This window comes from Lepidothrix coronata, unplaced genomic scaffold, assembly GCF_001604755.1.
Source record: "Lepidothrix coronata isolate B3197 unplaced genomic scaffold, Lepidothrix_coronata-1.0 Scaffold277, whole genome shotgun sequence".
Lineage (NCBI taxonomy): Eukaryota > Metazoa > Chordata > Aves > Passeriformes > Pipridae > Lepidothrix > Lepidothrix coronata.
In genome coordinates, this window is record NW_016690457.1 from 706927 (window position 1) to 729007 (window position 22081).

The following is a 22081-nucleotide window of genomic DNA, read 5'->3' on the forward strand; positions in this document are numbered from 1 at the left end:
GGCTCCTCTCCTGATTTTTATTCTCTTAGGCTCCTCTCCTGATTTTTATTCTCTTAGGCTCCTCTCCTGATTTTAATTTTTTTATGCTGCGTTCCTGGTTTTAATTTTTTTAGGCTCCTCTCCTGGTTTTAATTCTCCTAGGCTCTTCTCCTGATTTTAATTCTCTTAGTCTCCTCTCTTGATTTTTATTCTCTTAGGTTTCCCTCCTGATTTTAATTTTTTTTGCTCCTCTCCTGATTTTTATTCTCTTAGTGTCCTCTCCTTATTTTAAATTTCTTAGACTCGTCTCCTGATTTTAATTCCCTTAGGTTGCTCTCCAGATTTTAATTTTCTTAGGCTCCTCTCCTGATTTAAATTCTCTTAGGCTCCTTTCCTGATTTTAATTCTCTTAGTCTTGTCTCTTGATTTTTATTTTCATAGGCTTCTCTTCTGATTTTTATGCTCTTAGGTTCTTCTGATTTTAAGTTTTTTTTAAGGCTCTTCTCCTGATTTTTTTTTTTAGGGTGTTTTCCTGATTTTAATTCTCTTATACTCTTCCTCTGATCATAATTCTCTTAGGCTCTTCTTTTGATTTTAATTTTTTTAAGCTTTTCTCCTGATTTTAATTTTTTTAGGCTCTTGTCCTGATTTTCATTTTCACCTAATTAATTTCTTGGACCAGCACCTAATAACCACCTGATTACACAAGTAAATTTTCAAACCACTTAGCAATTATGAGGCACTTATCCAATTTCCCATAAAAACTACACCAATAAATACGGGTATAAAACAAACAAACAAAAAAAAAAAAAATCCAAAAAGTAACAAACCGCATAGCAACACTGCCATCTGGTGACATAGAAAAGGAATTGCACGTATATTTTACATGAAATACTGCCGACGGAAAAGAGGAACTGCAACTAAAAGAATTCATAAGTGCGTTACCTGCTGACGAAAAACAGGAACTGCATGGAAAAAGAATTCATAACAGCGCGACCTGCCGAAGAAAGACTGCAATTGCAACTGAATATTAATAAAACTGCTGCCACCTTGTGGACAATCATAAAATTGCACATAAAAAAACTTTTTTATTAATTTTTATTAAAAATATAAAAAAACCACCCAAACAACAGCACAAGCACCCCTGACACAAAAAACCAACCACTTAAAAAACACCCATCAACACTACACCTACACCTAACCCTTAACCTAGGCCTAACTGTAAGCCAAACCCTAGCCCAAACCCCACACCTACCCCTACCGCAAGGCCTACGCCTAACCTTATAAATAACCCAAACCCTAATCCTACCCCTACACCTGGCCCTAACCCTACACCTAAACCTAAACCTAGCCTAAACTCTAAACATACGCGTAACCCTAGGCCACACTCAGACACACTCAGGCACACTCAAACACGCTCACACACACTCAGACACAATGAAACAGGTTCAGATACACTCAGACATCTCAGAAAAACTCACAGAAAACTGCAAACTCTTAGACCCATAAATACACATTCAGGCACACTCACATATTCTCAGACACACCTGCAAACACTGAGAAACAATCAGACCCATAAATACATGCTCAGGCACACTCAGGCACACTGAGACACACTCGCACACACTCCCAGACACTCAGACACACTTGAACACACTCAGACACAATTAGACATACTCAGACACACTTGCCCACACCCAGACACATTTGCACACACTCAGATACGCTCTGATATACTCAGACACACTCACACACAGCCAGACACACTTTCACATTCACACAGACACACTTAGACACACTCAGAAACACTCGCACACACTCAGATATATAAAGATATATTCAGGCATGCTCAGGCACAGAGAAAGCCTTGCACAAACCCAGACACACTCAGATAGACTGAGAGATGCTCAGACGCACTTGAACACACTCTGACATACTCAGACACACTCGCACACCCTTGCACACACTTAGACTCACTCAGACATTCTCGCACACACTCAAGCACACTCAGACACACCTGCACACACTTGGACACATTCAGAGACATCTAAAACACTCAGACACCCTCTGGCCCATAAATACATGCTCAGAAACACACAGGTACACTGAGGCACAGTTGCACACACCCAGACACACACAGATACACTCAGACACACCTGCAAACACTGAGAAACAATCAGACCCATAAATACATGCTCAGAAACACACAGGTACACTGAGGCACAGTTGCACACACCCAGACACACACAGATACACTCAGACACACCTGCAAACACTGAGAAACAATCAGACCCATAAATACATGCTCAGACACACTGAGGTACACTCAGGCACACGGGCACACGCAGACACATTCTCACACACTCGCACACACTAAGACACATTTGAACATACTCTGACACACTCGCACACAATCACTCACACTCATAAATATTCAGACACACTTGCACATGCTCAGACACAACTGTAAAAACACTCACACACTCAGACACACTTAGACACACTCGCACACACCCAAACTTATTCGTTCGTAACCAGATACACTCAGACACACTCAGAAAAACTCAGACACACTGGCACACAACCAGACACACTCAAACACACTCAGGCAAGGGCAGACAAAGAGAAAGACTCCTTTTTACTGAGTTTTTACTCAGATAAACACACACGCTTCCACAGGGTCACACTGAATCAGAGAGAATCTCATTCCCTGAGACACATAAACAGGCAGACACTATCGCACATAGACTCACTCAGAAACAGACATGCTCATATTCTGAAGGACTCAGACACAGATATTCAGGCACACACTGAGAGGCACAAAGTCAGACCCACTCTCTCACATCGAGACACCCTCACTCTGGCAAGCACAAGTTTAGACACTCTACCACTCTACCACAGTCCCACACAATCAAGAGATATTCTGAGACTCTCAGACACAATCAAAAAGGCTCAGACATACCTGCAACCTCAAACACTTCTACAGTTTCTCAGACAGGCTTGAACGCACTCCTAAGCTCTCGAAAACTGTCGGAGGAAGACACACTAATACACGCTCAGGAACAGACACACCCAGAAACACTCATTCACTCTCGCGCGGAATCAGACACCCTTAGGCACTTGGGAAATATTTAGAAGATATCTATCAAAATCAGAGAAACTCGATAAGAGTGAGGTAATTTTGCAGAATGTCTCGCACTCTCGCACACATTGAGACACAGTAAGAAAAACACGGAGAAGCTCTCAATTATTCAGAAAAAGATACACGTTCGCACAGAGTCTTAAACTCCTGAGTAGGAGAAACTCACTCTGGTTCTCACACACAGTGAGAGACACCCGCATACACTCTCACACTTTTCTTCAATTAACTCTCGGACATACCTTCTTCCGTAGGGTTTCGAAAAAACTCAGGAAAAAAATCAGACAAATTGCGAAACACTCCAAGACCTGTTCAGTGTGTGTGCATTTGTCTGATTGTGCGTGTGTTGGAGTGTCAGCAAGTTCGTGCGAACGTGTTCGTGTTTTCTGTGTTGTAATATGTGCGAATAATTTTGACTTGTTGAGAATGTGCGTGAGGTTGCGTAATTTCAGCCAAATGTGTGAGAGTGTGTCTGACCATCTGTAAGTGTGGATGAGTGTTCCTTAGCCTGTCTGATTTTCTGTGAATGTGTGCGAGTGTATCTCGATGTGTTTCAGTTGTGTAGTTTTTCTTGGTTTTTCTTCATTTCTGCCTGTGTCTGGTTGCAGCAAGGCTGTAAGTTAATTTGCGAGAGGATGTGTGCGTGTTTGTGAGCCTGTCTGCCTGTAAGATTATCTGGTTTTGTTCGTGGATGTTATTGTGTGTCTGGCTGTGTCATAGTGTGTTCACGGGTGCGCCAAATTTTGTTAGTTTTTGCGAGTGCGTCTGAGGTTCTTCGATTTTATCTCTTTTTTGGCCCCTCATTGCTCCTTTGTGTTAGTGTGTACGAGGTTACCCAGCTGCATACGATTTTTTCCACAGTGCCTTTTGTGTTTTTGGGAGGGCATTTGTTAAAATTTTTCTTTTCGTGTGCAGTTTCTGTGAAGGTGTCTCGGTGTTTCTGACTCTGTCTTGTTGTGTTTCTGTGTATTTGCATGTGTTGGCTTGTGTCTGGTTATTTGTAAGACTATGTGGCTGAGTCCTAGTAAGCCCAGGTGTGTACGAGTTTGGATATTTTCAAGGATCTCCGGGAGATTGCGACTGTGTTTTGGTGTGTTATGCTTGTGCAGCTGTGTTTTGTTGTTCTCCCATGTGCCCGGGTCTGTTGGCCTTTACAAAGCTGAAAATGGGTGTGCTCGTGTGTTCTTGTGCGTGTACAGGTAAGCCTGAGTGTGCTCGGGTTTGCACGAGTGCGAATGGTTGCCTTTGGCTGAAGCTGGGTGTGTTTTGTTCCGTACGGATTTACTTCGTTGTTCTCGGCTGTACAGGGTGTTTTTCGGTCCGTTCACCTCTGCACCCCCATGCAAACAGAAGAACACGCGACCAGAGAATGACTGACATGACAACCAGGAAAGAAACCCCTGAGCCCTCCAGCTCTTTTCAGCTATTTCGCCACTCTCTGCACTACATCTACAGCCTGCTCTTTCTGCCTGGATATTTTTGCTCTAGGAGGAATATATTTCCGTTTTTAATTTTGACACTCGGACTTCAACTTTCAGGACAGCTGGCTTCCAACTGAAAGAGTGCCCTTCGAGGAAGGAAAGAAAGCCCTAACCCTCCGTAGAGAGTTGTCCTTCTATTCTGCATTAATGCCTGTAAATCAACAACAAAAACTCATGGCCTTGCCAGGCAGTTCCCGTCGTCTCCACAAAACACTGTTCTCAGCACTGCACTCAAAATTACCATAGTTGCCCCATCCCTAAGAACTAGACAACCATAACCTCAGGCAAATAAGTGCACCCACGAGGACTCTTAATTCTACTCCACCTACCTCTCCCTCATCTACACATCAGGGCAGAGCAGCTCCAGGAAAACACACGCACACCTGATATGCGGCGCAATGAGGAGAGAAAGATCTGAGCAAGAACAGAACTCCAAGAATCGAGAAGCTGTTGAGCGAGAAGACCCACGCAACTGAGACGGCGAGCTGAGAATGCCCTACGGAAGCCTGCGGAAAGTCTCCAAGATAACCGCCTTGTAAATGAAGGGCCTGTCGAAACAGCACAGAGGGACGTACCACAACCTTATATGGCATGGAAGACTGGGAGGATGCGAAGAACAATACCCCCTCCTTTACGGTGGATGGCTGGAGAGCGGGGCCCACCACACAGCCAGAAACGTGGACGCATAATACACATGAATGTAAAATTCCAAGACGCGATTACGATGCAAGATTGCAAGTCATGGAACAGATGATATGGGAACCGTGCCGAGGAGACGCGCAAGACATGATGCCAGCAAAGACATCTAAACTGAGAAACCATGAGACACGAAAGACGGACTAGAAAAACTACGCGACAGAGACCGGAACTGCTCTGCCTTGCACAGCCCAGCCTTGTGCTCAAAATAAGCCACTCCCCCTAGGTGCACTACGGGGCCTCTTATTGGACATCTGTTCCCTTACGCTCATTTCTAAAACCATCCCTGCCATTCCCAGCCTGCTACCATCCTCTCTCCATGACACGGCCTTCCACTTATCTTTCCGAGAGCCAGGAATGCGAGAACCTTCTTCAACGCAAGAGAAGATGGTTTCAGCTAACTCAGAGGTTCACGCAGCCGCCGGCTTTTCTCCTTGTCAGCTACTAGAAAGAAGACTTGCAGGAGTTTAGCAGCAGCTCAGCCAAAACACCACAATTCCCATACGCACCCTCTCCCAGGCGCACCGAAGCCCTCGGAGTCACCGGCTCCAGCCAGAGTCCCAGGCTGCAGCTGTCATTACACGGGATACCTGGGTGATCCACACACAAATACCGTGGAATTTCGGAAAGGTCGGTGCAGCCCTGCCCTTCCTGCCACCGCCCCGACTCACCTCCAACGCTCCTCTCTTTCCCAAGGCCACCTGGGCAGCACCTGCAAATAGAAAAGGCACGTGCCTCATCGCTGAGCCCTGTAATACTTTGGGGTTTCTCATGAGGCTAGTCCTAGTCCATCAAATTTTGTCAACAAAAGCTAGGCATGTTTGTACTTTTACAACACCAGGAAAGTGCCATCGACTTCTGTTCTTGGGTCCCTGCTCGTTTTGCTCACTATGGCTAATCTGGTTCACCTCCAGGCTATTGTTCATAGCTTTTTCCACCAATTTGTACAGAAAGGGTTAGGAGAGAAAAGTCCTGCTCTCCGCTAGCGCTTATGGCAGCCTGTCATCTACAACTTAAATCTTGGGGCTTGGTGGTTTCCTTTTCAACAGCAAAAGCACAAAATGCTCCTGACCCACAGCGTAACCTTAAGGATGGGTACCCGCACCTCGCCATTCTGACGGAGAGCAGTCGAGCATCCTCAACCCACCCATCTGATCTGAGTATAGCAGCACAGACAAGGCAATGTCGAGAGCTGGAACAGCAGCCCCACTGATGGCATTCATGTGCAACAGGAGACACGCGCAGAGGGACAAGTTTGGCCAAACAAAATTTCCTCAAAACCTGTTCCCCAACAACTTCTGCTCGGAACACTGTGCAAAACAGCATTTGGCAATAAAACTTTGGTGCATTCACAATTGCCAAATTCTTGGATGGTTGCTATTTGCTATTCCTTCCGAAATTATACCCACATTCATGTTACTGCTTATTTCTTCAAGCACATGCTTCCCTGGTACTACCAGCGCATTCACACAGTCAAGGAAATTAGCAGCTCTTCTAAAATTATCCAGTGTTAATTACAGCCACGAAAGAAAAGCAAAAATAAAGGAAGGGTCGGGCAGCCAGGTGGCACCAGGCAACATCACACTTGCTAAAACTCGTCCTTTTGCACAGAGGAGGAAATAGGCCAGTATTATGGCAAGTTGTGCCCTTCTGCCAGTGCTGAAAATGAACACACAGCACCAAGTAAGGCTAAAAGGGGGCGTGTTCCAGTCAAAATGATTCACCACAAGAAAAGCCGGGGGGAAATTGCACAAAGCACCAACACCAGGGCATTCTCTTTCTTTCAAGGCAAGACCAACCTTCTCTCTAGGAAACGAGCCAAGGGTTTCATCAATCAATGCATAACCTAGCAAGTGAGTTTAACAAACACCATCAGGTTTTGTGCATAGAGGAAATAAAACTCATCGGTTTTAATAGCTGAAATATCGGTGGAAATTACTGCCTATTTACAGCATTAAGCTTCTCGCAAGAGTTTCAAGTGCCTTCCTTTGGAGATCAGCCCCAAGGTAGAAACTCTTCTCGACTGCTCCTAAGGGAGACAATTGGAACTGTCGGTGCTCAGGTAAGAGATTCCCTCGCCTAAGTCCTGGCTCACCTGCCCGAGCACCTACAGTGCTTATATTCCACCTTACTCTCTGCTTTGCATGTTCGTATCAATAAAAGAAATTTCCAAGCTCTTCCTCTAGTCCGAGCTGCATCTTCCCTGCACCCCCATACTCTCCCACCTGTTCACATGTGCTGCTCCCCTCTTCTGCCCTGCTTCCTGGAACAGGGCTCATCCCTCGGCACCTTCCTCGAGCGATAATCCAGGTACATCAGGCTCTTCCCCCAGCCCCTGCAACATGCTCTCACTATCAGTGCTTGAGAGACCCCGGAACCGACCGCCCCCCTGCAGAAGCTCCCTACAGAAAGTGCACCCAGCAGGGCCCGTCCCTCATTATCCTCAGTGGCTACACCTGGGGTTGCCCCACCCCTTCGTCATCCTCATTGGCCACACCTGGGGATGCCCCGCATGAGAGGGGTGAGCAGGGCAGGTGGAGCAACAGACGGGCGCGCGGGGAGAGGAGGAGGCGCGAGACGGGGCGGGGGGGCGGCGCGAAATGGTGGGAGGGGCCGGTGCCAGCTGGGGACCAGTGTCGGCGCCTTTTCGCGACGCTTCTCTCTGGACGCTGGGGTTCTTTTAGGTTGGTTTTGGGTGCCTAATTTTAAGACTAAGCCTAAACCTAACCCTAAAACTAAGCTTAAACCCTAAAGCCTACGGCTAAACCTAAGGCTAATGCTAAACTTAAATCTAAAAGCTAAAGCCTAGACCTAAGCCTAAACCTAACTCTAAACCAGAGAGCCTAGACCATAGCCTAAGGCTAAGCCTAGCCCTAAGCCTAAACCTTAAAGCCTAAGCCTAAGCGTAAGCCTAAGTCTAAAACTAAGCCTAAACCTAAACCCTAAAGATGAAACCTAAGCCTAAACTTTAAAGCCTAAGCCTAAACCTAAACCCAAAAGCCTAAACCTAAGACAAAGCCTAAGCCTAAACCTAAACACTAAAACCTAGGCCTAAGCATAAACCTAGACCTAACGCTAAGCCTCAGCCTAAACCTAAGACTAAACCTAAGACTAATTTTAAAACTAAGCCTAAACTTATAGCTAAGCCCAAGCCTAAAACCTAAAGCCTCAGAATAAACACTAAAGCCTAAGGCTAAACCTAAGCCTAGGCCTTAACCTAAACCCTAAAGCTTAGGCCTAAACCTAAACCTAGGCCTAATGCTAAGCCTCAGCCTAAACCTAAGACTAAGACTAACACTAATTTTAAGCCTAAACCTAAACCCTAAAGCCTAAATCTAAATCTAAGCCTAGGCCTACGTCTAAAGCTTAAAGACTAAGCCTAAATCTAAGACTAAGAATAAGCCTAAAGCTAGGCATAAAGTTAAGCTTAAACCTAAATCTAAGATGAAACCTAAGCCTAATTGTAAGCGTAAACCTAAGCCTAAGGTTAAAACTATACCTAGGCCTAAGTCTAAACCTTAGGCCTAAGCCTAAACATAAAAGGAATTTTAAGAGTAAGCCTACACCTAAGCCTAAACCTACACCTACAACTAGGCCTGAGTTTAAAACCTAGGCCTAAACCCTAAAGCCTAAGCTTAAGGCTAAATCTAAGCCTAAACCTGAACAATAAAGGCTAAACCTAAACCTAGGCCTAAACCCTAAAACCTAAATATAAGTCTAAACCTAAGGCTATACCTAAGCCTTAGCCTGAACCCGAATGCCTAAACATAAACCTAAACCTAGGTCTAAACCCTAAAGCCTAAACCTAAGGCTTGGCCTAAGCCTAATCCTAAACGCTAAAGCCTTAGACTATAACACAGCCTAAACCTTGGCCTAAGTATAGGCTTAAAGGTAAAACTTGTCCTAACGATAAGCCTCAGCCTAAACCTTAGACTAAACAAAAGACTAATTTTAAGACTAAGCCAAACCCTAAAGCTAAACCCCGAAACCTAAGCCTAAGGTTAAATCTAAACCTAAACACTAAACATAGGTTTAGGTTTAGGTTTAATTTTCGGCCTTAGTGTTAAGGCTTGGGCTTAGCCTTAGGTTCAGTCTTGGTCTTAAAATTAGTCTTAGTTTTATTCTTAGTTTTATGCTGAGGCTTGGCGTTAGGCCTAGGTTTAGGCCTAAGCTTTAGTGTTTAGGTTTATGTTTAGGCTTAGGTTTAGGCTTAGGCTTTGGGGTTTAGCCTTAGGCTTACGCTTTAGTGTTTAGGTTGAGGCTTAGGTCAAGGGTTTAGACTCAGGTCTAGACTTAGGAGTAGGTTTAGGCTTAGGTTTAGGCTTAATCATAAATTTAATTTTAGTCATAATTTGACGCCTGGGGTTTAGATTTAGGCCTAGGCTTAGGTTTAGGCTTAGTCTTAAAATTACTTTTAGATTTAGGTTTAGGCTTACGTTTAGGCCTAGACTTATTCTTTGGCTTTGGCCTAGGCTTTAGGGTATATGTTTAGGCCTAAACTTAGTTTTAGGCTTAGGTTTAGTTTTAGACTTAGGCTTATTCTTTTTTTAGGCTTTGGCTTAGGCTTTAAAATTTACATTTAGGCGTAGGTTTAGGCTTTAGTATTTAGACTTAGGCCTAGGTTAAGGTTAAGGTTTAGGCTTTAGGGTTTAGCATTAGGCTTAGGCTTTAAGGTTTAAGCTCAGGCCTAGCTTAAGGCTCAGACTTAGTTTTGGGTTTTAGTGTTTAGTCTTAGGCTTTCGGGTTTAGGTTTAGGCCTAGGTTTAGGCTTAGGCTTTAGTGTTCAGGTTTAGGCTTAGATTTAGCCTTAAGCTTAAGCTTTAGGGTTTACGCGTAGGTTCACTCACACTCAGATATGCTCAGACATGCTCAGACACACTCAGACACATCTAGACATACTCAGACACACTCGTACACACTCTGACACACTCACATTTAGACACACTTGAACACACTCCGACACACTCAGACACTCTCTCATACAGTAAGGCACACTCTTACACACTGAGACGCACTAAGACACACTCAGCCACACTACTACAGACTCAAGCACACTCAGGTGCACCTGCGCACACTCAGACACAATGAGACACACCTGCAAACACTCAGACACACCTGCAAAGACTTAAAAACAATCAGACCCATAAATATAAGCTCAGGCAAACTCAGGCACACTCAGACACACTCGCACACACCCAGACACATTCGCTAACACTCAGATACGCTCAGGCACGCTCAGACACACTCGCACACAGCCAGACCCACTCACACAAACTCAGACACACTTGAGTTCACTTCCAGAGACCCAAACACACTCAACCACACTCAGACATGCTCATTGACACTCAGGCGCACTTGAACACCCCCAAACACACTTAGACACACTTGCACACACTCAGACACTCCCAGACACATTCGCTCATGATCACATACGCTTAGACACACTCAGGCACACTCGCACACAGCCAGACACAGTTAAAGACACTTAGACACACTGAAGCACAGTCCCACACACCCAGACACACTCAGATACACTCAGACAAGCTCAGACACACTCAGGCACACTCAGACACACTCAAGCACACTCCCACACATCCAGACACACTCAGGCACACTCGCACACACACACTCACAAACATTCAGACACACTCAGAAACACTTAGTCACAATCGCACATGTTCACACACAGCTGCAAACACACTCGCACAGAGCCAGACACACTTAAACACATTCAGCCACACTCAAGCAAAATCCCACACACCCAAACACACTGAGATACACTCAAGCACACTCAGGCACACTCAGACACTGTCACACACATTTACACACGCTCAGGCACACTTAAAAACACTCAGAAACACTTAGACACACTGGCACACTGTCAGACACACTTAGAAAAACCCAGACACATTTGCTCACGCTCAGATACACTCAGACACACTCGGACAAAATCTCACAAAGCTAGACCCACTTAGACACACTCAGAAACGATCAGACACACTCAGACACACTGCCACACACTCCGATACATTCGCTCGTATTCAGATATGCCCAGACACGCTCAGCCATACTAACACAAGCTCAGACAAACTCAGGCACACTGAGAGATGCTCAGACACACTCGCACACACTCAAACACACTTGAGAACACTCAAACACACTCAGACACACTCAAGCACACTGCCAGATATCCACACACACTCAGAAACATTTGCACACATTCAGACACACTCTAACACCTTCAGAAACCCTCACAGACACTCAGACACAGTCAGACAAAATCTCACAAAGCTAGACAAACTCAGACACACTCAGACAAAATTGCATACTCTCAGACACACCTGCAGACACTGAGAAACAATCAGACCAGTAAATATAAGCTCAGGCACACTCAGACACATTCGCACACACCCAGACACACTCAGATACACTCAGACACACTCTCAGACACTCAGACAGATTCCCACACACTCAGATACACTCAAGCACAGTCCCACACACTCAGACACCCTCAGAAACATTTGCACACATTCAGACACACTCTCACACACTCAGAAACATTCACACACTCTCAGACAAACTCAGACGCACTCTCACCAGGTTAGACACACATAGACACACTCAGACACACTCAGACACAGTTGCATACACTGAGACACACCTGCGAACACTGAGAAAAAATCAGACCCATAAATATAAGCTCAGGCACACCCAGACACACTCAGACACACTCGCACACACTCACACATCCAGACCAACTCAGAACTATACGCACACATTCAGACACACTCTCAGACACTCAGAAACACTCACACACTCTCAGACAAACTCAGACACACTCTCACCAGGCTAGACACACATAGACACACTCAGACACAGATGCATACACTGACACACATCTGCAAACACTGAGAAAAAATCAGACCCATAAATATAAGCTCAGGAACACTCAGACACACCCGCACACACCCAGACACACTCAGATACACTCTGACACACTCAGAAACACTCAAGCACACCCAGACACACTCAAACACACTCAGAAACACTCGCACTCACCTAGACATCCAGACCAACTCAGAAATATACGCACACATTCAGACACACTCTCAGACACTCAGAAACACTCAAACACTCTCAGACACACTCAGGCACACTCAGAAATGCTCAGACACGCTCAGCCACACTCACAGTGGCTCAGACACACTAAGGCACACTGAGAGACGCTGTGAGAGAGTCGCACACATTCAGACACACTTAGGCACAGTCAAACACATTCAGACACACAAGCACACTGCAACACATCCTGGCACACTCAGAATCATTTGCACACATTGAGACACATTGTCACACACTCAGAAACATTCACGCGCTCTCAGACACTCTCAGAAAAAATTGCATACACTTAGACACACCTGCAAACACTGAGAAAAAATCAGACCCATAAATATATCCTCAGGCACACTCAGGCACACTCATATTTGCACACACCCAGACACACTCAGATACACTCCGACACACTCAGAAACACTCAGACACACCCAGACACATTCAAACACACTCACACACACTTAGACACACTCAGGCGCACTCAGACACTATCTGACACCCAGACACACTCACACAAACTCAGACATACTAAGAGATGCTCAGTTACACTCACACATTCTCAGACAGAAATACATAACTGCAAAAGCTCAGGCACACTCATACACAGCTGCAAACACTGGGAAACAATCAGACCCATAACTACATGCTAAGGAAAACTCAGGCACACTGAGAGATGCTCAGACAAACTAGCAAAACTCAGACACACTTGAGCACACTCAAACACACTAAGACACACTCAAGCACACTCCAACACATCCAGATACCGTCAGAAACATTTGCACACATTCAGACACACTTTCCCACACTCTGACACATTCAAGCACACCCTCACATATCCAGACACACTCAGAAACATTAGCATATATTTAGCACACTCTCACACACTCAGAGACATTTAAACACACCCAAACATATTTGCACACACAGAGACAATTTCAGACGCACTCAGAAACACTCAGACAAAATCACATAACCTCAGGCACACCTGCAAACACTGAGACAGAATCAAAACGAAAAATATATGTTCAGGCACACACATACACACTCGCACACTTTTAGACGCACTCCTAGAGACTCTGACACACTCAAAAACATTCTAGCATACCCAAACACACTCACTTAGACAGGCTCAGACACACTCAGGCACACTCAGACACAATCGCACAAGCACAGACACATTCTCACACACTCAGACACACTCAAACAGATGCGAACAGAGCCTTGCACATAGATACAAGCTCAGACACCCTCAGGCATACACAGAAGCACTCGAACATACCCAGACACCATCAGTCAAAATGGCACACAGAAAAAAAACTCTCGGAACATTCATACACTCTTGAACACCCTGGAACACACTCAGACCCACTCACATGCTCAGACGCACACTTACACTCAGAAATGCTCACGCACACTTCCAATCACTCAGACACACTTAGGTATGCTCATACACACTCAGAAACACTCTGGAATGCTCGGACACACTCAGACACACTCAGACACTCTCATCCGTACTCACACGCACTCAAAGCGTCTCAGACACGCTCAAACACACTCAGCAAAGCACAGGCACAATCAGGCACACAGGGACACACAGACGCATTCGCGCACAGCCAGACACAGACACTTTTGCACACACAGAAAGACTTGAACCCACTCAAACACACTCAGACAGGCGACAAACGTTTGGCACAATGAGGAGAGAAAGCTCTGAGCAAGAAGCAGTACTCCAAGAATCGACACGCTGTTTAGCGGAAAGACTTACGCAACTGAGACAGAGAGCAGAGAATGCTCTACGGAAGCCTGCGGAAAGACTCCAATATTACCACCTTGGAAATGAAGGGCCTGTCAGAAGAGCAAAGAGGGACGTGCCACAAACGTTATGTGGATGGAAGACTGGGATGATGCGAAGAACAATACCCCCTCCTTTACCGTGGATGACCCTTATCTTGGACACACCCACGTTTGTCCTGTTCTGTGTCAGGTGTGCGCGTATTTCTCCTGGAGTTGTGCTGCTATTGCGTGTAGATGAGGGGGAGGTAGGTGGAGTAGACATGAGAATCCTCGTGCTTGCACTTCTCTGCCTGAGGTGATGGCTGTCTAATTCTTGGGGATGTGGAGCCATGGTCCTTCTGAGTGCAGTGCTGAGAACAGAGTTTTTTGGAGATGATTGTAACTATCCGGCAAGGCCATGAGTTTTTGTTGTTGATATACAGGTATTAATGAAAAATAGAAGGATAATTCTAAATCCGGGCACATGGAACTCGTTCAGCTCTCTACGGCCATCCATCTAAGGGAGGATCACTTCAAACCAAACCTACGTCCTGAGGACCTGGCTGCCACCGTTCAAACTCGCTTGTCTCCAGTAGATGAACCTGAGGTTTAAAGGGTAGGCTCAGTTCAGCGCATAGAGTCTCACCTAAAAAAATTCAATTGCGCAAGATCGAAGGCCTTACCCGCCTTTCTAAAGTCCTGTGTCAAAAGCTGGTAGAGGCCTTTCTCAAATCTTCGTTGGCGAAGACTGGCCATGAAGATGAATGCAGAATGTAGTTAACCATGATTTCCTGACGGACCTTAACAACAATGAAAAGGATCATTGAGTTTTCATTGAACTTCTTAGGTAAGCTGAAGAGTCCTTTTTTTTGTTCAGAGGCCAACAGACACGGTGTCCAGCAGAATCGGAGGAAAGCAGAGCAGAAGAGCAAGAGGGTGGGTCGCCACTCGACGTGGCATGGGCGATGTGATTTTTGGGCTTGTGAGTTTGGCTTTCAATTTTTGAGCGTGAACATGGCCAGCCTTGTGTGGCGTGGGCTACCTGTAACGGATAGGAGACGAGAAAGGTTAGCATCTGAGGTTCAAAATTGTATAAGGGTGTATATTCCCCCCAGAGCAAAGGTGCCCAGAGAGAAAGAGAATTACAAATATGTTTTTCCGATAATGCTGCAACAACCTCTCAGGAGAGACAAAGGATCATGGATTTTATTCCTGGTTGGATAGTAGGTCGTTCGCCAGCAGGCTTGCAGAGGTGTGTTTCGGTATGCTCACCTGTGCACACGGGAACACAACAAAGAACACACGTGCAGACCTTAAAACACTCGAGTACATCCAAGTGCGTCCCTGCACAACAAAACAGAAGCGAGTATATGAGAGCAAAACCAAGCATACCTCTGTACACCCGAGCGCACCAGAGAAAATCCAAATACACACGCAAAAACTCACAGTGAAATACACCTATAAGAAACCACAAAAACTTTCACACACGCAAATACAAACACCGACACCAAAATAAAACGTTCTCTTTATTCTCTTAGTGTGTGCGAATGTTTGTGTGTGAGTATTTTCCAGTGACTTTTGGTTTTTCTGCTTGCATGCGGGTAAAAAATAATGTGCATATGTATGCGTGGTTGTGCTGTGTTCACGGGAGTGCTCAGGTGTGCAAGACTCTGCTTTTGTCTTCCAGTGTGTATTCTGGTGTGCATAAGTGTGTTCGAGGGTGAAGGAGTGTCTTCGTGTGTTCTGAGGTGTGTTTGGTGAGTTAACTCGGGAGCACCCGTGGAAATCGGCAGGTGAAGTACTGCCCTTCCAAGCAGGAAAGAGAGGTCTGACCCTCTCTCTCTCAAGTGCCGTTGGTGCGCTAATAACGGCACTAGGTGCACACCAGGAGTTATCTTCAGGGGCAGATTCCTTAAGAACAAAATACCGGGAAGATAGCCCTTGCTGTGCCTGTAGTGCCGAGAGTGGAGAAAAAACCTGCACAGTTGAGATGGAGCGACAGGGCTTTCTTTCTTGGCTGGAATGGCAGTTCTTTGCAGGCAGGCACACTCCGAAACGAGGACCTGGAAGAAGATTTCTACCAGAAGAAATGTCCCTCCGCAGAAAGATCTTGATGTGCACTTAGCGAGGAAATCTGCACAGCAACTGCGTAGGAGAGACGGAGGGTTAGGGCTTTCTTTCCTTCCTCGAAGGGAACACTTTCAGTTGGAAGCCAGCTGTCCTGAAAGTTGAAGTCCGAGTGTCAAAGTTAAAAACGGAAATATATTCCTCCTAGAGCAAAAATATCCGGGCAGAAAGAGCATGCTGTAGATCTAGTGCAAAGAGTGGGGAAAAAGCTGAAAAGAGCTGGAGGGCTCAGGGGTTTCTTTCCTGGCTGTCAGGTCAGTCATTCGCTGGCCTCGTGTTCTTCTGTTTGCACGGGGGTGCAGAGGTGAGCGGACCGAAAAACACCCTGTACAGTCGAGAAAACAGAAGTAAATTCGTACGGAACGAAACACACCCAGCTTCTGCCAAAGGCAACCAATCGCACTCGTGCAAACTCAGGCTTACCTGTACAGGCCCAAGAACACACGAGCGCATCCATCCACAACTTTGTAAAGGCCAATAGACCTGTGCACATGGGAGAAGACTAAAACACTGCTGCACAAGCATAACGCACANTCAGATGTTCTGCAGCAGCAGGAAATTCAATGTGTGGGTACCCATTAAAGGGTACAAGTGAATTCACAGTGCAAGTGAATGCATCCAAGAGCCAGGGCAGCTTGATAAGTGATGCTGTAACAATTGTCAGGCCTCCAGGAGGTGAATATGAAAAAGTGCTTTTTCTGTGCATGTAACAAGACACTCTGCTGAACAAAATGTTTATTATCTCAACTGAGGACTGGAAGTTCAGAAGAATATGTTTGCAGTAGTAGTTCTTACTAACAAAATTGTTCTTTTTGGCTTCTAATTTGTCACATGGTTAACTTTAAGAACTAGAGAATGAAAACAGTTGTATAGGTAACATATTGTGAAGGTGAGAGGTGTATTATGTACTTCATTTTTTTCCTGTGAATGGTGGTGTATTCTATCAGGGACAGCTGATCTAGTCCAAGAATACAGAGAGACTCAGCTGCATTTTGTTACCTGTTTTAGAATAGAAGTTGGAAGTGCTGACAAGGAGCACTTACTGGATAGACAGAGAATTTGTTTAATAACAGTAATATGAACCACTGGCAATATTTTGAGCCAGAACCCACAAAGTTCTTTAGTTGTAAGAAAGTCAGTTACAATGTGCTGATTTACAGTGACTGAGGCTCTAAACCCTTCTGGCTTTTATCTTCATAACAATTGGAAATAAGGGAATTGAGCAAATACACCCTGAACACTGTGTTTTGTTCTGTGGTTTTGTTTTGGTTGGTTGCTGGTTTCTTTTTTTTGTCAAGAAAGCTTTTACATTTATAGCTGGTGTAGGTGTGCCCCTTTTGCATTCCCTTTTCATGGCCATCCTGGAGAATTAGCTTTGGTTGAATAAATGACAATGGAAACAATTAATTTAAGCCAGTTTTGAATTGTAATGTGAGAGCCCAACAACTCTTGATCTTGAGAGATGTGTAGGTGTAGCTGTTGAGTGAGAATAGTGTAGAGTGACATCCATACCATTTTAAAGGAAAAGAAAAACAAAAACAAAGAAAAGAGAAATCCCATAAACCTTACAGCTCAAAAATATAGTTAAACTTGAAACAGTTTGCTTGCAAACAGATGAATTAGGTTTGGGTCCAAACCAGCAGAAAGACTTCAGGAAAGTGAGTAAATCCAATACAGAGTTTGTGTGACAGATGACTGAGAAATAAGGAAAAGGTCCATTTCCAGCACATTTTATACTTTTCCAATTTTATTGTCAAGTTGCACCTAATATTAACAAATAGACTTTGTTATATATATATATATATAATAAAATTGCATCTGAGTTTCACTGCTCCTTTAAGACTGAGCAGTAAGACAATGTTATTTCTAATTCCAGTGCCACATTTTAATTTTGCATAGCAAAATTTGGTAGTGAAAATGTTACCAAATGAGAAAGTAAAGGATCTTTAAATATAAGCAAGGTTGTGCACAGGTTTATGACAGCCATTCAGATAGACTTTCTTTCATCATTATGATGCCTTAAGCCCCTAATAGTTTTTTATTTTTCTAATATTTGTAAGCCTTTTAAGTTTTATAAGTAGTGGAGGTAGATTTTAAAAGCAGCAACCCTCACTCCCTTATCCCTTTCCCTGTAGCACCCTTAGTTTACACATTCCTTAACCCTCTTACCCCATTCTATGTACCCTGTATCACTTCTGCCCATGAATCCAGTAGAAATGTTTAGTCTTTTGTCAAGGCAAGGCCTAGACTGTTTGGAGAACAGCATATCCGGGCCTGAACAACAAAACGGAGTCAAGAATTAGGTGAATATGTACCCTTCGTGCTCTGAAGATGATGAAGGTAGATGAAGAGAGGGTCTCAAAAAGCCCCCAGCCCCATTTCTCAGGAGGTGGACCTGGGGTGGTCCAGAGTAAAGGCCACAGGGTGGACACATTTGGGATTGGATGGATGGTATTATAAAATGTAACCTCTCAGGCACAGGGGTGCGCGCCGTGTAACGTCTTTTGCCTTGGCATAATAAACCTTTTCCTTATCTCACCCCTAATTAACTGCTCCAGAGTATTTTTTTAGCACCAACATCTCCACGGCATCAATTAGATTGTTGTTGATTGTAATTAGAAAACTTACAGCTTTGAAATTATCTTTTTTATGACCTTGTGGTAGTTTAAAAGCAATACCTCATTGGTTAAATAGGTTTTAGTTCATGCTTCCTTTTAGTTAATGATCTGAAAACATATTATCCTGATTTACACATAAAATCATGCTGAAAAGCATGTAGCATTCCCTAGGATATATGTGTTTAAGTAGAATTAAATTAGCAGTGAGAGTTATTAAAGAAATCTTCCATACTGTTGTCCATGGATTGTGATCTGGAATGAAATGAATAATAAATGAAGCAGGGCACATGAGAGAAGTTCTCTCTCGCACCCACTGTGTTCTTGTTCTGTGTGCACACACACACAGACACACACGTGTATATCCAGGGCAATGTATGTTTGCTTTACTGTGATGTTTATTACAATGACTTTTTAAATGCTCTACAGTTCCATTGCATGGTAAATTATGAGTGTAATGGTAATTTTACACTGGACTGTAATCAGTGCCTTCACACTTTGTAAATCATTCAGTGAAATCTGGGTACCACTAAAATAAGAAGAAATTTGATTTTTTACTCCAGCGGCCAAGATTTCACTGAGACAGAAGTTTTGTTTGATCAAAGAGTGAGAGAGGTCTCATCAGGTACAAAATCACAGCCTTTTAATGAGTGTGAACATGGAGCATTCTCTTTTCAAGGATAAGAAAAAAAATGCTGTTCCAGAAATTTCCATTGTGGGGAGTACTTGATGGAACTGGATGGAAGATTGTACAAAAGGGAGAGTGAGAGAGGACAAAGGAGTATTCCATTGTGAAGTTACTGCTGATCACTGTTTTACAATTATGAGACAATTTTTTTTTCCAACATGCGTTTCTTTTGTTTCTTTTCTTTTAAATTTAAGACGTATTGCATATAATGTAAAGCACACCAAATCCTTAGTGGTACCTGACTGAATGTATCTTAACCTCTTATCGATCTTATTTGCCACGCTTTAAGTCAACGCTTGAAAAAATCCTATTAGAAATAAGGAATTGATTTTATCCAAGCTCTTGACTAAAATTGCAGTGCATGATCAAGAGTTCTTGGAAAGATTAAAAAAATAAAAACTGAATCCAAATGTTAATCCATAAATATGAAACTTTCTTTTGACCCTTCCCCTGCAGTGGTCTGGAGTTCCTAATGGGGTTGGGATTTCAACTCTTGATGGGACTTGGTGCATTAGTGTTTGGTGTGCATGGAATTCAGCACTCAGCTGAAGAAGGGGTTGACACTGGTGATGTCCCTTAATTTGCTGAAATCGAATTGTCTCTTTAATCAGCCAAACCTGTGTGGATTGGCAGTCGATCAGGAAGGGTCATCCAGGACTGTGCATGGGCTGGAACTGCCAGTTAAAGTCACTGCTGCATAATAAGAAGCTGAAACCAAGAGAACAAATGATCTTCAGAGTGGGAAGGCAAAAGAAAGCAGAGTTTTTCAAGATGTTCAAGTTCAGAATAAAGGCATTATGGAGTATATAAATTTTAAATACACTGCTTTTTGCCTCAAGACTTAAAGCTTTTTTTTTTCCAGATGAACTGAAATCTTGTCTGAAACTGCCTTTGTTACATCAAAGAACTGCCTGGAAAGCTAAAAGAGATGGAAGAAGTATAAAAGGGCATGTTTTAAAATGATTAGTGACAAATTTCATACTGCAGAGGTAGAATTAAATTTTTTTGAGTTTTATGTTTTTTGAAAAGGAATAAATGTGCTCTATTTGTCTTGTCCTAAACTGCTTTGGTGGAAGTTGTAAGAAAAATAGTATCCTAGTCAGTGCTTCACATTACTTTGAAGTTGGCAAGCAGTAAAAAAATCTGGAAAACAAATTTCTTTAGAATTAATGTAATTAAGTAAATGACTTGAAGTGATGCAGAGGTTGTAAAACTGCAAAATTCTGGGAGAAAATCTTCTGCATGACATTCTTGACTATCCATTTTTCTTCTCAATGAGTGCTATTTCTGATGAGGTGGCAGGTAGAAGACCCATTATTTTAGGATTGCTTTGTAATAAGGGCTGGTAAGCTAGCAGAAAATAAATTTGCAATCACTGCTGATAATACTCTGGTTAAATCCATTTGTTACCTTCCTCTGACCATCAAAACCCTAGTATGGAGGGGAATGAGAGGTCCTCTGTACAGAAAGGAGAAAGATTATGTTGAAAAATTAGGGGCAAAGAGAGATAGCAGAGAAAGACAGGCTGCTGCTCAGATGGAAGCAGGAAGGTGAGGTTCAATCATCACCTACAAGGAACAGAAAAGGACTGGATTCCCAAGTCATAACAAGATATCTATCTAACTTCAGAATAATATAATCTCTAATTCTGATGAAGAGCAGGAAATGTTTTAAACAAAGTTCTTAAATGAAAAATCACGACCATTTCTTTTCTAGAGGCAGTTTAAGGAGACAGCAGGATAGATCAGGGAGGAGGAAAGAGCTCTCCTACATCTCTCATCAATGACCCAGCTCATTAAATAGTGTCAGTGGCAAGCTGTGTATTTTCCATTCCAGTTCCTTTTGTCCAGAAAGATGATTTCATGGGGATATAAGGATAGTATTGCAAAAGTGCTTGTGTGGAAAATTGGGAGTTGTTCTAATGACACAATAATTCTCTAAGCTTTGCAGTATTGAACTGATTGTCATTTTCATTAGTGCTACTTTCTTCTTTTCTTCCCCTCTCCCAGGTTGTTCAGCACATCTTTCAGTGAGCTCACACTGTGTCTGTTCTTGGTTTTGGGTGGGTGTTGTGGATGGCAAGAGATGAGAGAAGTGAGTCTCCTTCCTGAACAGTTGTGTCTTCAGACTCTGGCAGTGGGAGGCACAGAGGTGCCCTCTTTCCTGCTCCCTTTCCTAAACTGCAGCCAGCTGGGGCTCAGCCTGACCCCACACATCATAAAGGGCCACCTCAAGGTTGCTTTAAATTAGGGCTTGATGTGAGTCCCTGCTCATCAAACTGTGGAGTTTTTCCAGCAGGCAGTGACACTCCAACCATGTCCTTCTCTTCTGATTCCCTCCTTCCCTTTGCCTCCCCCCCTGTGCTTTTGGGGCTGGGCAGATCTCCCCCAGCTCCAGCTGGGCCCTTTCCATGCTGCAGACATGTGGCACCTGCACTGATCAGCTTTGGGGTTGCTTTCTGTCTTCTGGAGCT